This window comes from Symphalangus syndactylus, chromosome X (assembly GCF_028878055.3).
Source record: "Symphalangus syndactylus isolate Jambi chromosome X, NHGRI_mSymSyn1-v2.1_pri, whole genome shotgun sequence".
Classification (NCBI taxonomy): Eukaryota; Metazoa; Chordata; class Mammalia; order Primates; family Hylobatidae; genus Symphalangus; species Symphalangus syndactylus.
Window position 1 is genome coordinate 47,144,372 of NC_072447.2, and position 14,287 is coordinate 47,158,658.

At 34.1% G+C, this 14,287-nt stretch overlaps 1 protein-coding gene across 4 annotated transcripts in view; it reads right to left on the minus strand.

The window, feature by feature from the left end:
• DMD (dystrophin) overlaps positions 1-14,287 on the minus strand; it is a 2,284,432-nt gene that overhangs the window by 1,942,684 nt on the left and 327,461 nt on the right. The gene's annotated exons all lie outside the window — the stretch shown is intronic.

Below are 14,287 nucleotides of genomic sequence, written 5' to 3' on the forward strand. Positions count from 1 at the left end.
TGGAGATAGAGAATGCTCCAGATTACTGAAGAGACTATTAGAGAAAATCTAGGCCAACATTTATTGTTACTAAATGCATAAATTTCTCTTTCAGTATCAGGAAAATATATGAGTACGAACATCTATAAATATGTTTTAAAAATTATTTGAAGCCTTTCCATAAAATGAGAGGAAGAAAACCTTTTAAAAAGGCAAAACTCTACAAGCATAAAGAGAACAGGAGAAGAAAAATGAACAACTCAAGATGTTAGCAAATTTTGGGAAGTACTTCCTTGCCTTCTGGCTCTAACAAAGGTTGCAAGCTCACCCACTATGTTCCTTGGCCAGGATGAAGTATCAAATATTCTTCTAATGAGCTGTGGTTTCTTTCAATGTGGAATGAGACTTAGAAATGAACATCTGCATGCTAGGTATACTCATTACTACCAGACCTTCCCAGTTGATAGAAATATATTTTTACAAAACACATTTTAACAAATTGTTAGTTTTTATTGAAAATTTAAATTTAATATGATAGTTTTCCCTAAGTCTTAATTTATAATTTTATGTTTCCCTATCCCTTCATCGATATTTATTTTTAGTGTTTTTCTGGTTATTTTTACTTGTGGTTTTTTTTTTTTTTTTTTTTTTTTTGAGACAGAGTCTCGCTCTGTTGCCCAGGCTGGAGTGCAGGGGCGCGATCTCGGCTCACTGCAAGCTCCGCCTCCCGGGTTCACGCCATTCTCCTGCCTCAGCCTCTCCGAGTAGCTGGGACTACAGGCGCCCACCACCATGCTCGGCTAATTCTTTGTATTTTTAGTAGAGACGGGGTTTCACCGTGGTCTCGATCTCCTGACCTCGGGATCCACCCGCCTCGGCCTCCCAAAGTGCTGGGATTACAAGCGTGAGCCACCGTGCCCGGCCACTACTTATGTATTTTTTTATATAGAGCTTATAATCAATTCATCCAACTCCAGAAAAAAATACTACTTATTATATTGGAATGCCTTTAATTTACACATTAACTTAAAAACAATAGTTTACTTTATAATGTTAAGCCATGCTTTTCAGGAATCAGGCGCATCTTTCTCCTTGATTTCCTTTTGGGTTGTTCAGGAGAGTTTTAAACATAGGTATTGAAATTTCTTGTTAAATGTGTTTCTTGTTTTTGTTGTTGTTGTTATTGTTGCAAATGGGTGTGCACCACCCATAAAAACTTCTAGCTCATTATCTATAAAATGAATTTTATTGATTTTGCCTGTAAATTTTATAGTCTGCTAACTTACTAAATTATTTTCTTGGTATTTGTTTGTGTTCATATTTGTGTTTGTTAATATTGTTGTTTTTTGTGATCTCTTGAGGTAAACAATTATATCTGTAAATTGGGATCCCATTACTGCTGCTTGCAATTGTTTTGCCTTGAATTGGTTTATCTTGTCTGGTTGCAATGGCTAATATTTTCAACACAATGTTAAGTATTAATGGAGGTAGCTGTAGTACTCATATGGTTTTCCTGTCTTTATCCAGAACGCATCAGATGTTTCTTCTTTAAGTAATGTACAGACTTTTGGACTTTACACACACACAAACACACACACGCACACAAACACACACACACGCATATATAATATGTCAACAAAATTATTCAATTCTGTTTTATATTAAATGTACTTTAATCATGAAATAGTTTTTAATTTTATCAAATGTTACTATCTCACACTTAAATATAAACCAAAAGCTAAGATCACTTGTAATTTGAGGAATGACTTCAATAATGAGAAACGGTTCCTCAAAATAAAACAAGTAAGAACAAATGGGAAGACAGAAAACACGAGCAATGCAAGCAGAAGAGAATTATGGGAAAATTACAATTGAGGTCCACAGAAAGTTAGGAGAGAAATAATTGTATTTTGTAAAACAAGGTCATGACAATATAAAAAAATGAACAAAAACACCTATAATTGACATCCTATTTAGTGGTGAGAAAATGAAAACTTTCTCAGGAAGATCAGGAACAAGACAAAAATGTCTCTCTTCCCACTCTTTTTCAACATCATATTGAAGTCCTACCTAATGCAATAAGACAAAAAAAATAGACATATCTATTGGAATGTAGAAATGAAGCTGTATTTCTTCATAGATGACATGACCATCTATGTAGAAAATCTGAAAGAATCGAAAAATAACTCTTGGAAATAATAAGCAATTGCAGCAAAGTTGCAGGATACAAGATTAATATATAAAATTCAATTGTTTCTTATATACCAGCAATGAACAAGTGGAATTTGAAATGTAAAACACAATGCCATTTCCACTAACATTTTCAAAAATAAAATACTTAGGAATAAATGTAAAAAATTTACAAGAAAAGTACAAAACTCTGATGAAAGATATCAGAGGAACTAAATGAATGGTGAAATATTCAGTGTTCATGGATAGAAAGACTCAATATTGTAAAGAAGTCAGTTCTTCTCAAGTTGATCTATAGATTTAACGCAATCCCGATCAAAATCACAGCAAGTTACCTTGCCTTATATAGACAAACTGTTTCTAAAGTTTATATGAAAGGCAAAAGACCCAGAATAACCCACACAATATTGAAGGAGAAGAACAAAGTTGGAAAACTGACACTATCTGACTACAAGACTTACTATGAAATGATAGCAATCAAGACAGTGTATTGGCAAAATAATCGACAAATACATCAATAGAACAGAATAGTGTGGAAATAGACCCACATAAATAGTTTACTGATCTTTGACAAAGGAGCAATGGCAATAGAATGGAGCAAAGATAGCCTTTTCAACAAATAATGCTGAAACAACTGGACATCTACATGCAAAAAATGAATGTAGACATAGACCTTGCACTCTATAGGATCAGAAGAGAAACAAAGATCAAGTTACTGCTACTGGATTTACAAGTTAACATTCACTGGTTGTACACACACATACAATGCTAGAGGCACTTGTATCATCTCTCATTGTTCCTTATTTTTTAATAGAGATAAATGTATTTATTCTTGCTCTTGAGGATAAATTTTAGGAGTTGAAAATAAATACTCCTTCCATAAAAACCTACTAAAACTAAAATTATTTTCAATGATTTCCCATGGGAAATTTACCTATACTTTGCCACCAAACTCTCTCCTGCAATAGTCTTTCTTATCCCAGTAAATAACCATCCCATCCTTCCTTTTGCTTAAGCTAAAACTGTTTTTCTCCACTCTCTCAATCTCCATTTTTAGTCCATCAGCAAATCCTGTTTCATCTACTTTCAAAATGTATCCAAAATTTGATCATTTCTCCCCAGATCCATGGACACCAACCTAATCCTAGCCACACTCACACACCCAGCCTTCATTACTACATTATCCTCTAACTCATCTCTCTACTTCTACCTTTACATCCTACATTCTAACTTACATTATTTCTGTCTACTGTTCAGAACTCTCAAAATCTCCTAATCTCCCACAATGTACAAGCCAAGACCTTTACAATGGTCAGTAAGGCCCTACCTGATTTGTCCTTCTAATGCCACTCCACTTGTAGCTCCTACTGCTCTTCCTCAGTCACTGCACCAGCCATCTTGACTCCCTTGTTGTCCCACAAACACACACTCCCTCCTCAGAGTGTACATATTCTTCCCTCTGCCTAGAACTCTCTTCTCCAAGACACCTGAAAGATTCACTCCTTTCCTTCCTTCAGGTTTTTTGTATGCCTCTTAAGTGAGGCTTTTCCAGGACCCACTACATAAAATAGCAACCTACCCTTTGAAATATCCCTATTCTACCCTTATCCTGCTTTATTTTTTCTCTTAGCACTTGTCACTCTCTGAAATTCTATATTCTACTTGCAGAGAGAAAAAACAAACAAGTTGACAAACAAATACAGAGAACGTCAGATAGTTTGCTAAATGTTTCCTTCTTTGGTTTAGCTCGCTAGCTAACAGGGCCTTATGATTAAAGGGACTTGATCTCTTAACTGTTATATTCAAAACACTAGAGCACCTGATATGAAATAGAGAATGTAGACTTCATGTGCATTTCTGTCAAAGCATGTTTCCTTAAATATAAATTATTTGTAAAGGTTAAGAACTTCAAATACAGATAGAATACTCAAAATATTTATTCTCTGACATAATAATTGCAGGTAATTTTAATAGGACTAGTTCCTATGAAAAGTACTCTCCACAGACCTTGTAGATTGAAGACATTTTTTTTTCTTCAGGCCAGGTGAACTAAATCAAAGAAAGAAACATTTAGCAAATCCATCTGCAACTCTCATTTGTGCTCATTAAAAGACAGCTAATACTAAACCAAAGAGTGACTTCACACATTTCTAATGAAAAGTTCTCTTAGTTTGCGCTCATCAACTGGCCACAATTCTGGACAAGACTGAATGCGATCATTTGTTTATTGATCACTTTTTGTCTATTTTTACTATTACTTATGTCTGCATATAGAACTGGAATAGCGAAATTAGCTAAATTAGGATACAATAAAGCAAAGCCCTTTTAAAAACCATACTCTACCTTTTTTGTTCCAAGATACATACAAGTCTGCCCTCCATGTGCATTACAAAAGAAGTTTCTACAGTCGAACTTATATCAGTACGTTACTGTCAGACTAGATCTTAATTCTTTGTGTTCTGGCTACCATGATCATAATTTGAAATATAATTCTAGGAATCCACAGGAATCTTGGTAAGGTTAAAAATGCAACACCCTTAAGTGAAGCACAGAGGAAGACCTTCAGGGTGTCACTAAAATGAAATCTTTCTGCTGAAGCAAAGTAAAGTACAAAAGAGAGATTGAAAGACTCTGCAGGTCAATTGGAAATGTTTTATTCTTAAGAAAAATATATAATTGCCCACGAAAGGATTACAGTGAAAGAAATTTGCAGATACAGTCAATAGTAATGCCTCAACAAACTGTTTTTTTCTAAACTTTGAACACAATTATATTAATATCTTTATTCATCGCCTATCTTCCCTGAACCACAAAATAACTAGGATTTTAAAAAATATCATATATATCAATCAGATAAGTATTTTTAAGTCTTATAACCTAAAACTATATATGTACATATGTACATATATGTGTATCTATGTACATATGTACATATGTGTATATATGTACACATATACGTGTATATGTGTATATATGTACACGTTTTTAAAAAATAGGTATAGGTTGAGCCTCTCAAATCCAAAAATCCCAAATCCAAAATGCTCCCAAATCAGAAACCTTTTGAGGGCTGACATGACACACAAAGGAAATGCTCATTGCAGCATTCTGGATTTCAGATTTTTGGACTTGAGATGCTCAGCCAGTAAGTATAATGCAAATACTCCAAACAAAAATCCAAAATTTGAAACATTTCTAGTTTCAAACATTTTGGACAAAGAATGCTCAATCAGTATCAGATTGATGGATTTTTAGTCTTTTAACTCGTTCAGTTTTTGAATATCGTCCCCACAAAATAAATCCCAATTTAAATCAAGTACTTGCAGTGATTCTCAACTGGAAAAAGGTCATTCCCCTTTGAGGGTTCAATAAATTCCTCGGTGGGGTTTCCTCAAACATTCTCTACTACAGACCTGATTAAATTACTGAAATTCTAACGCTGTGGTTCTCAAAGTGTGGTTCTTTGGCCGTCAGCATCAGCATCACCTGAGAACCTGTTAGAAATCCAGATTCCTGGGTCCCACCCTAGAACTATGGAATTAGAAACTCTGACTATGGGCCCCAGCAATCCATGTTTTAACACATTTTCTAGGTAATTCCAATGCATTTTGCTGCATCATTTTGGAGTGTGCACGGTATCAAACAACCCTGCAAAAATGGTAGCCTGCTTGCTTTTCCATTTTAGGTCTCTACGTCTATTGCCAAATGTAAAGGGTAGACTTCAGACCAAATTTTGCATGAAGCATTAGTGGTGGTGGGGCAGTCTAATTCTTCTATCATTGCCTATTGTTTTAGAGCTTCACAGTCTTCAATCAGAAGTTGCAAATTAACATGACTAAGCCATTATCTTATTGTTGGCTCCACCAGCCCCACAACAATATAATTCTTCAAGAATGGCATTATATGCCCTCTCACAACCTCTCTTCTTCACTCCCAAAGATCTCCCTTGCTACTATCCACTTGACAAGTCATACTTCTTTGATTATTACACATTTCTACATGCAATTCCTTCTGCCTTCATCTTTCTTGAAATTGTCTCTGCGTAGACAACACCAGATATGTCACCATCTTTTAAAAAGCTGTTATCCTCTCCAAGCAATTAGTCATTCTGTCTTCTATGTTCCCACAGCATTTCTACTGCATTAAAGATTATGTTTTATTTTAATTATTTGTTGATGCAATTGTTTCCTTTCTGAGATGATAATCTCTTGGAGAGGGAAAACCATGTTGGGTTGTGCCTTCATCACTGTATGACAGTATGATTAGCACACAGCTGGCATTCAATAAGTATTTGTTAAATGTTGAAAGGTTATTTTAGTAAACATATATCTCTGATAGGATGGTACCAGAGTGTCAATTGTTCTTTCCAAAATAAAAATACTTCACTAATGTCCATATATGTTGTTTTGCTAGAAAGCAAAATAAAATCAGATAAATAATGGATTGGCCCATCAGCCATAAAGAATTGGTGTTTTTTGCTAGCAACAATCATGCTAACTGGTAAATATTTACATATGCAAGCTAAATATGCTTGGCACTGAGACCACTCCAGAAAATACAGGTGTAATCAATAATTCCAATTTTCTTGTATCAGGACATGGTAACTTAGAGACCAAAACATTTACCTTCTAAAAGGAATTGTCAAGATCTCAGTAACACTGGGTTGATAAACAACAACGTATTTCTTCTAAGAAACTTCTTTACTATTAACAATAAGTGATTCATCTTTTAATAAAAACACTGAGACCTATCACAATCCATTTTTGTCTCACTAACTGAGTAATATCCTTTGCTACTTAGGTACTTTGCAAAGATTGTTTCAGGAAAACATTCAAGGGAATGGTTCTCAGTAGATTAAACCATTTAGTATAATCATCTTGATTCCAAACACAAACACATCATTCGACAAGTCATCTTAACACCAAGTGTAGATGTTAGGGAGTTCACATGCCAGTAAAGTGGTATTTTGAATTTCGTATAAAACTGTTTTAATATTCAAATTATCATTTAAACACAATAATTTGTTTATGAGTAGTAGAAATAAAAAGCAGTATTTATAAATGAAAATATCCATTTTAGATAAGTACACTGAAAACTAAGACTACTTCACTCACCAAAACTCAGTATGTAAAAATATTAACATTTAAAATACAAACAGTTCTTGACTTAAGATATTTTGACTTTATAATAGTGCAAGGTGATACACATTTAGTAGAAACTGTATTTTGAGTACCCATACATGCATTCTGTTTTTCACTTTCAGTACAGTATTCAATCAATTACATGAGCTAGCTTTATTATAAAATAGGTCTGTGTGAAATGATTTGGCCCAACTCTAGGACAGTGTTAAGTGAGCACATTTAAAGTAGGGTAGGCTAAGCTATGTTGTTTCATAGGTTAGGTATATTAAAGGCATTTTTGACTTCTGATATTTTCAACTTATGATGGGTTTATAGGGACCTAACCACACAAGTTGTGGGGCGTCTGTATTAGAAATCATTCAGAAAGAATCAACTAAAAAACTTCCTAAACAATGGTTGCATTTTGGGGTTACTAAACATTCAAAGGTAGATTAAATCCTCTGTGAGTGAGCAAGCATTTAATACTGCCTCTTACTGAGTCTTCACTGTCTCCAACCCCCCTGCCTGCTTCTCATAGGACTTAGCAATTTGATGATGTGTCCCAAAAATGCATTATTGGGTACGTGGAATTTTTGTCCCAACAATAATAGGCATGGAAGCATCATGAGTTTTAGAGTCCATTTTCTTGGGTTCTAGCTTCATCTCTTCTATTTACTGTGAGCAAGCCACCTAAATTCACATTTTACTCATCTTGAATACTCGTATCATATGATTATTGGAGCAACTAACCATATACATACAATTTTCAGTAGGATTTTTAACATCATGGTATACATAAACAAAGAGTTCCCAATCCTCACTATTTCTGAAATGAGGATTTCTATAAGTTTCCTGTATCAATATTCATCTCTCCAAAATAATTGCACTAAATAATTCAATTGTTGCCAAAGTCTTGTACAGGCTGCTCATCAGCATTGAGAGACATAGTTCACTGTACGTCATCTTCTCTAATGATTTAATTCTTCCTATTATCAGATAAAAATAAACAGGAAGCCAGGGGCACAGGAGTCATTTGTAAAACCTTCCATGGCACAATAGCTCTGCTCAATTACTTCTGTTAAAGCAGGCACATTGCACAATAGTTATATATAAATGTGTTAGTTATATACAGATTTAGAATTAACTTACACAATGGAGAGGTAAGTATATATTGTTACCTCCTTCACTGAAATAATGTTTTGCCACTTTGTCCCAGTATCATCCTTTTATTAAAAAAACTTCTAAGCTCATTTAAATATAGAATATGTTTACTGGGTGTGTGTATGTGTGTGTGTGCGCGTGCGTGTGTGTGCGTTTGTGTGTACGTGTTGAGGACATGAATTGGCATACAGAGTGTAGTAGGATAATAAGACATGAGTAAATGCTCTGTTTTCCCTGTTTGATGCCAAGAAGGTAACCAAAACCATAATCAATAAAGAAATGAACAAGTATCCAGAGGAAAATCACCCATCAAAAACTTTGGTTCTGAAAATCTAGATTCATACTAAGGATTAATACATTGTCCCAATTGAACAGGATATTGGAATATGGGGACAGTGGAAATTTGCAATCAGTCAGATTAAAGAGAGGTTTAATGAGCTTCCTCAAACACAGGGAAAGGGATGAAGTTGTGAAGGCCAACATCCTACTCCCTTTACAGAGTTTCCAAATGTTGTGCTGAGACAACCTACTTAAATGGCTGTAGAGGCCAGATACCAAGCACAGAGCATCATCAGCAAAACCTTCTGTGTTCAAGCAAGGCAGCGCATTGTGGACAAGCTGTCCTTTATGTAGTCATGTTTACTTGGCTATTAAGCATATCAGCTATGACCAAAATGCACTGAAAACCAGGACACTTACAGTATTCTGGACTCTACCTGGACCTTCGGAATGGAAGTGGGAAGAAGTAGAAGAATGCAAAATGTTATGGAGATTGAATTTCTCACCAGTCAGATTGTTGGGGTTACTAGTTGCTACAGGAATGTAGCATCCAATGTAGAGAAACAAGGAAATATGGCTTATTACAAACTAGGTTGTAGAATTAAAATTCATGTGCATTTCAATAGCATCATAAAATTATGGAGTTAGGAACACAATGATTACAACTAAAATGTCATGTTCTCAAGAAGACCAGGTAACAGCATGGAAAATAATAGAAGTAAATAAGAAGGAGAGATTCAGTAGAAAAAAATTTCATAAATATATGCATTTTTCAATTCAATTCAGAAAATATAATACATAATGACAAAAATGGGAATATTTTGTGTTTATATGATTTACTATTTATGATGTCCTTTAATATATGTTTTGTTACAAGTAGGCATGAACATATAAGAAAAATAAGACTCAGAGAATTTCAATTTTATATTTACCTTTATTTCAAATAAATTAAAGTATGGATATAATGTTTTCTCCTAAGGTAGACAGTAGTGTAAAGAAGCCTGCTTTATCAAAAAATAATGTGCTGGTGGGGTTGTGGAGAAAATGGAACACTTATACACTGTTGGTGGGAGAGTAAATTAGTTAAACCATTGTGGAAGTCAGTGTAGTGATTCCTCAAAGAGCTAAAAACAGAACTACCATTCAACCTAGCAATCCCATTACTGGGCATGTACCCAGAGAAATATAAATCATTCTATTATAAAGACGTGCATACATATGTTCATTGCAGCACTATTTACAATAGCAAAGACATGGAATCAACTCAAATGCCCATCAATGATAGACTGGACCAAGAAAATGTGGTACATATACACCATGGAATACTATGTAGCCATAAGAAAGAATGAGATCATGTCCTTTGCAGGGACATGGATGGAGTTGGAGGCCATTAGCCTTAGCAAAATGATGCAGGAACAGAAAACCAAGTACTGCACGTTCTCACTTATAGGTGGGAGCTAAATGATGAGAACACATGGACACACAGAGGGGAACAACACACACTGGGGCTTATCGGAAGGTGGAGGGTGGGAGGAGGGAGAGGATCAGGAAAAATAATTAATGGGTACTAGGCTTAATATCTGGGTGATGAAATAATCTGTACAACAAACCCCCATGACACAAGTTTACCTATATAACAAACCTGCACGTGTACCCCTGAACTTAAAGTTAAAAAAAGAAAGCCTACTTTACTGACTCACAAGTTTAGTGTTAATTTACACTACATAATGCTTATCATGCTGGCTAAAAGGTAAATTAAAAATAAATCTTGCAAAAAGTATGTCATCTCAATTTATTTTATCACATGATGTTGTCCAAAGAGGGTGAGTCCTGGCTTTTTAATGTGGACATACATGTTGCAGCAATGAAGAGGTAAATGAACTATTGTGGCAGGCCGGGTCTCACTAACGCAGGCCTCCACGACAACTGTTTCAGCACTGACTGAGTGGTGAAGTTAAATATTAAAAGCTGACAGAGCCAGCGCCCTTATACAAAGGCTGGAAGGTAACAAAAGCCCACCAAGAGTTTTGCCCAGGCCTTTCCTGGGCCTTGAAGCATGACAAGATAATGAAGGAATTCTTAACAGGACCCTTTTAGGATTAAAAAAGTTTTATTGGGGGTCTGAAGAAACTCCCCAGGACTCCACAAACAAGTTTACTGGGGGTCTGAAGGAACTCCCCCAAACTCCATGATTTAGCAGGAGATAAGTTAAGGGTAATCATCCCAGCACCTGGACCCATTTAGATAAAGTAAATTTACTGAGGCTCCAGAGGAAGGTCTTCAGAAATTAGATCTTAGTTATAGATGGGAAGAAGTTAATCATTTATGTCTTTAGATGAATACACACTTACATGTAGACATATAGCATAGAAGGTATATAAGCTCTGGAAGACTTTATACTTTTGAGTTGGTTTGGGGATAATTTCCAGGCCTTCTCCCTGTAACCAGTTAAAGAAATAAAAACTCCTCCCTTTTCCAGTTCATCTGCATCTCGTTATTGGGCCACAAGAATAAGCAGCCCAACCTTCAGTTTGGTCCAGGAACACTATCATATCACGGGCTTTTGTGAAGACATTAGATGAAACTAATTATGCATTTCTACTTCATTTAAGTCAAACATGCATACTATGTTGGGAAAAAATCAGACAGAAGAGTGAAGTATGGAAATAATGATGATCACTAAATTCAGTATAGGATCAAAGCCATCACATCACTCATTGGGAGATAGTTTATCTCTCTCAATTGATATAGCAGTAAATATTTTTTCCCATAAATTTTTTTCTCAAACACAAACATTAAGCACATTTTATGACAAAATGATTTTTGGTCATGTTTTCAAAACTGTACTTTCCTTTAATAAGCTTGCATGGATGAGCAAGATTTTTATAATGTGAATTATATTTGTCATAGAGTATACATGAGGCTTTTTAAAGGATTATAACATATAAATAAATTACATGGAAAGAATATTTACCCTGAATTAATCTTATCTAGAAATGGTTTTGTGTTTATGTGGAGATAAATATTGTTCAGTTATCTCTATATAATAGATGTGATAAATCACATTCTAGTAGAATTTTTTGGAATCAAAGGTTAATAGAAGACTTATTTTAAAAAGAGATAGGGCTTATTTTTAAAACGGTACCGGGAAAGTGGAAAATCAGTTAGATTTACTGCAAAGACACATTTGGCTTCAAATGATGCCACAACAACAAGGATACATTTAATCACATTTATTTCCTTAAAATATCCCTTCCATAGCTTTACAAAATAACAAGGAAATATTTTGTTGTCTCTCTATAATTTACAAATATTATATAAATGTGTGTATAAAAGGCAATGAAAAATTATCATCTGTCTGTGTGGTAAATTAGACACAGATAGACATTAATACGACTGTAAAAATGAATATGAGTTAGATTTATTAGTGAGGCATTTTTATAGTTGTATGAATGTGTGTGTGCCTGTGTCTAATTTACCACACAGACAGATAATTTTTCATTGCCTTTTTTCTCATTTTAAAGTCTTCTTCAACACAATTTTTCCACTCAGTTTTTCTTCTGTTTCTAAAGTTAGCATACATTTAATGATTTGTACTACTGGCCTAGTATATTTATTATATTTATATAGTGCACTAGTAATAAACAATGAGGTTATATAGAAGATATACATTCCTGCCTTTGATGGGCTTACATTTTAGAGTTTTCTTCATAAAGGTTACCAGATTCCCTCTAGCTCAGATTACTGCTTTCTCAGACCACCCACACTGAGCCCACTCAGTTCTACTCCATTCATCAATTAACCAAAAACTCCCAAATAACTGTGCAGATTCCATGAGATCAGGAGATTCCACTTCAACTAATTTGTGTATCCTACAGGGCTAGAATTCTGCTGAAAGGTGTGCAGCGACACAATAAATTGCAAAATGATATATATATCACAATTATGTTTATCTTTTGGTATCACCAAGTGGCTTAAACTGAATCAACTAGCTTCCTCTAAATTCCCATCTTCTTCAAAAGTGTCTAAAATAATGTAGTCACTTAGCTAAGTTTTGACAGAAAAGAATAAGAAAAAAGATTCTTCTCAAGTTCTCAAAATTAGAAGTTAGTGCACACGTATATATACATTTTACCTTTAAATAAGTTTTCTCCTCTGTCTTTGTAAACTTTTATTTCTATTCCTGACACCTAGGAGATGCTTGATAATAGAATTTCTGTACTTGAAAGGATGGTGAGTCTCCTGATCAATTATAACAGAATTAGGGAGAACATTTGTAATATAAATGAAAAGTGTGAGTTGAATTAGAGGATGCAAACATTTTGGAAGAAAACAATAAATGTACTCATATATGTGAATATTTTACTTTTAAGATATGGGCATTCATAAGGACAGAAAAAAATATACCGAATTGCTCTGAGGCAGTGCTAACAATATATAAGTAGAGATGGATTGGATATGAAGCTTTGATTTGTATATTAACAGGTGAGTTGTGATAAATGATAATGGAAAAGGTTAATGCACAGAGCAAAGATCTATTTCAATTTGTGGGAATGAGGATACACTGTACTTGTCATGTTTACACACCTTTTAAAAATTACTCTAGTTCAATTCAAAGATTCAGAGTATTGCTACATTTATTATTTCAGAAAATTTCTTCACAATTCTGATTTGTCTGTATGTTTGTTTGAAAATATATCTCGTCTGCTTCAGAATTCCAAAACTTAAAAATGTCAGTGATGTCAGTATACACAGCAATTAAACTATATATAACCATCTTATAAATATTCGGAGAATTATGAATACCTGTCCTAAATATCCTGGGTTTATTTTTTAATTATTCTTCTACATTTGTGTTGTTATATTTTATTTCACTTAGCTAAAAAAGTTGAGGATTTAAAAAAATTTTTTTAAATACATGTTTCTGTTTATGTCTGTAATAGAAATTTATTAATTATCCAGCAAGTAAATAAAATGAACTTTTATCAGTTAAAATTCAGTAAGTTAAATTAAAGAGTACATGGCAACATTCTGCTACCAAATACCACAAAGAATAGACGATATTCTAAAAATGTTTGTCATAGAAAAGGGAGAACTTTTGAGATTGGATCTCCTAGTGGATTGTTTTGGATCCATTATCAGGATTTTTACAAAATCAGACCCATAGAGGGAGTAATTCCTAGCTATTAAGAGCATCAGGCATTTTAGTAGAAATTTTCACTTTTAGTGACTCTTTAAATCATTACAATAAGAAACAAAATATCCATTATCAAAACTATGCCACTCTTAAAGCACTGGGTTTAAGGGCCATATTTTATTAGCTTTATTTTTCCATTATCTAGATTTGCTGTCTCAATTAAGCAATCAATATATACATATACAAACATTCATGATGGAAACATAAGAAAACCGGCTCACCAAACATTTGATTGATTTACCCAAATCAAGAATAATAATTAAAATGCAAGTCTTTTAAACCTTGACATCCCAATAAATCTCCATATATTTTATTCCTAATACTAGTTTTCAAGGTAAGAATATCTTGCTCTGTGTTCACTTAT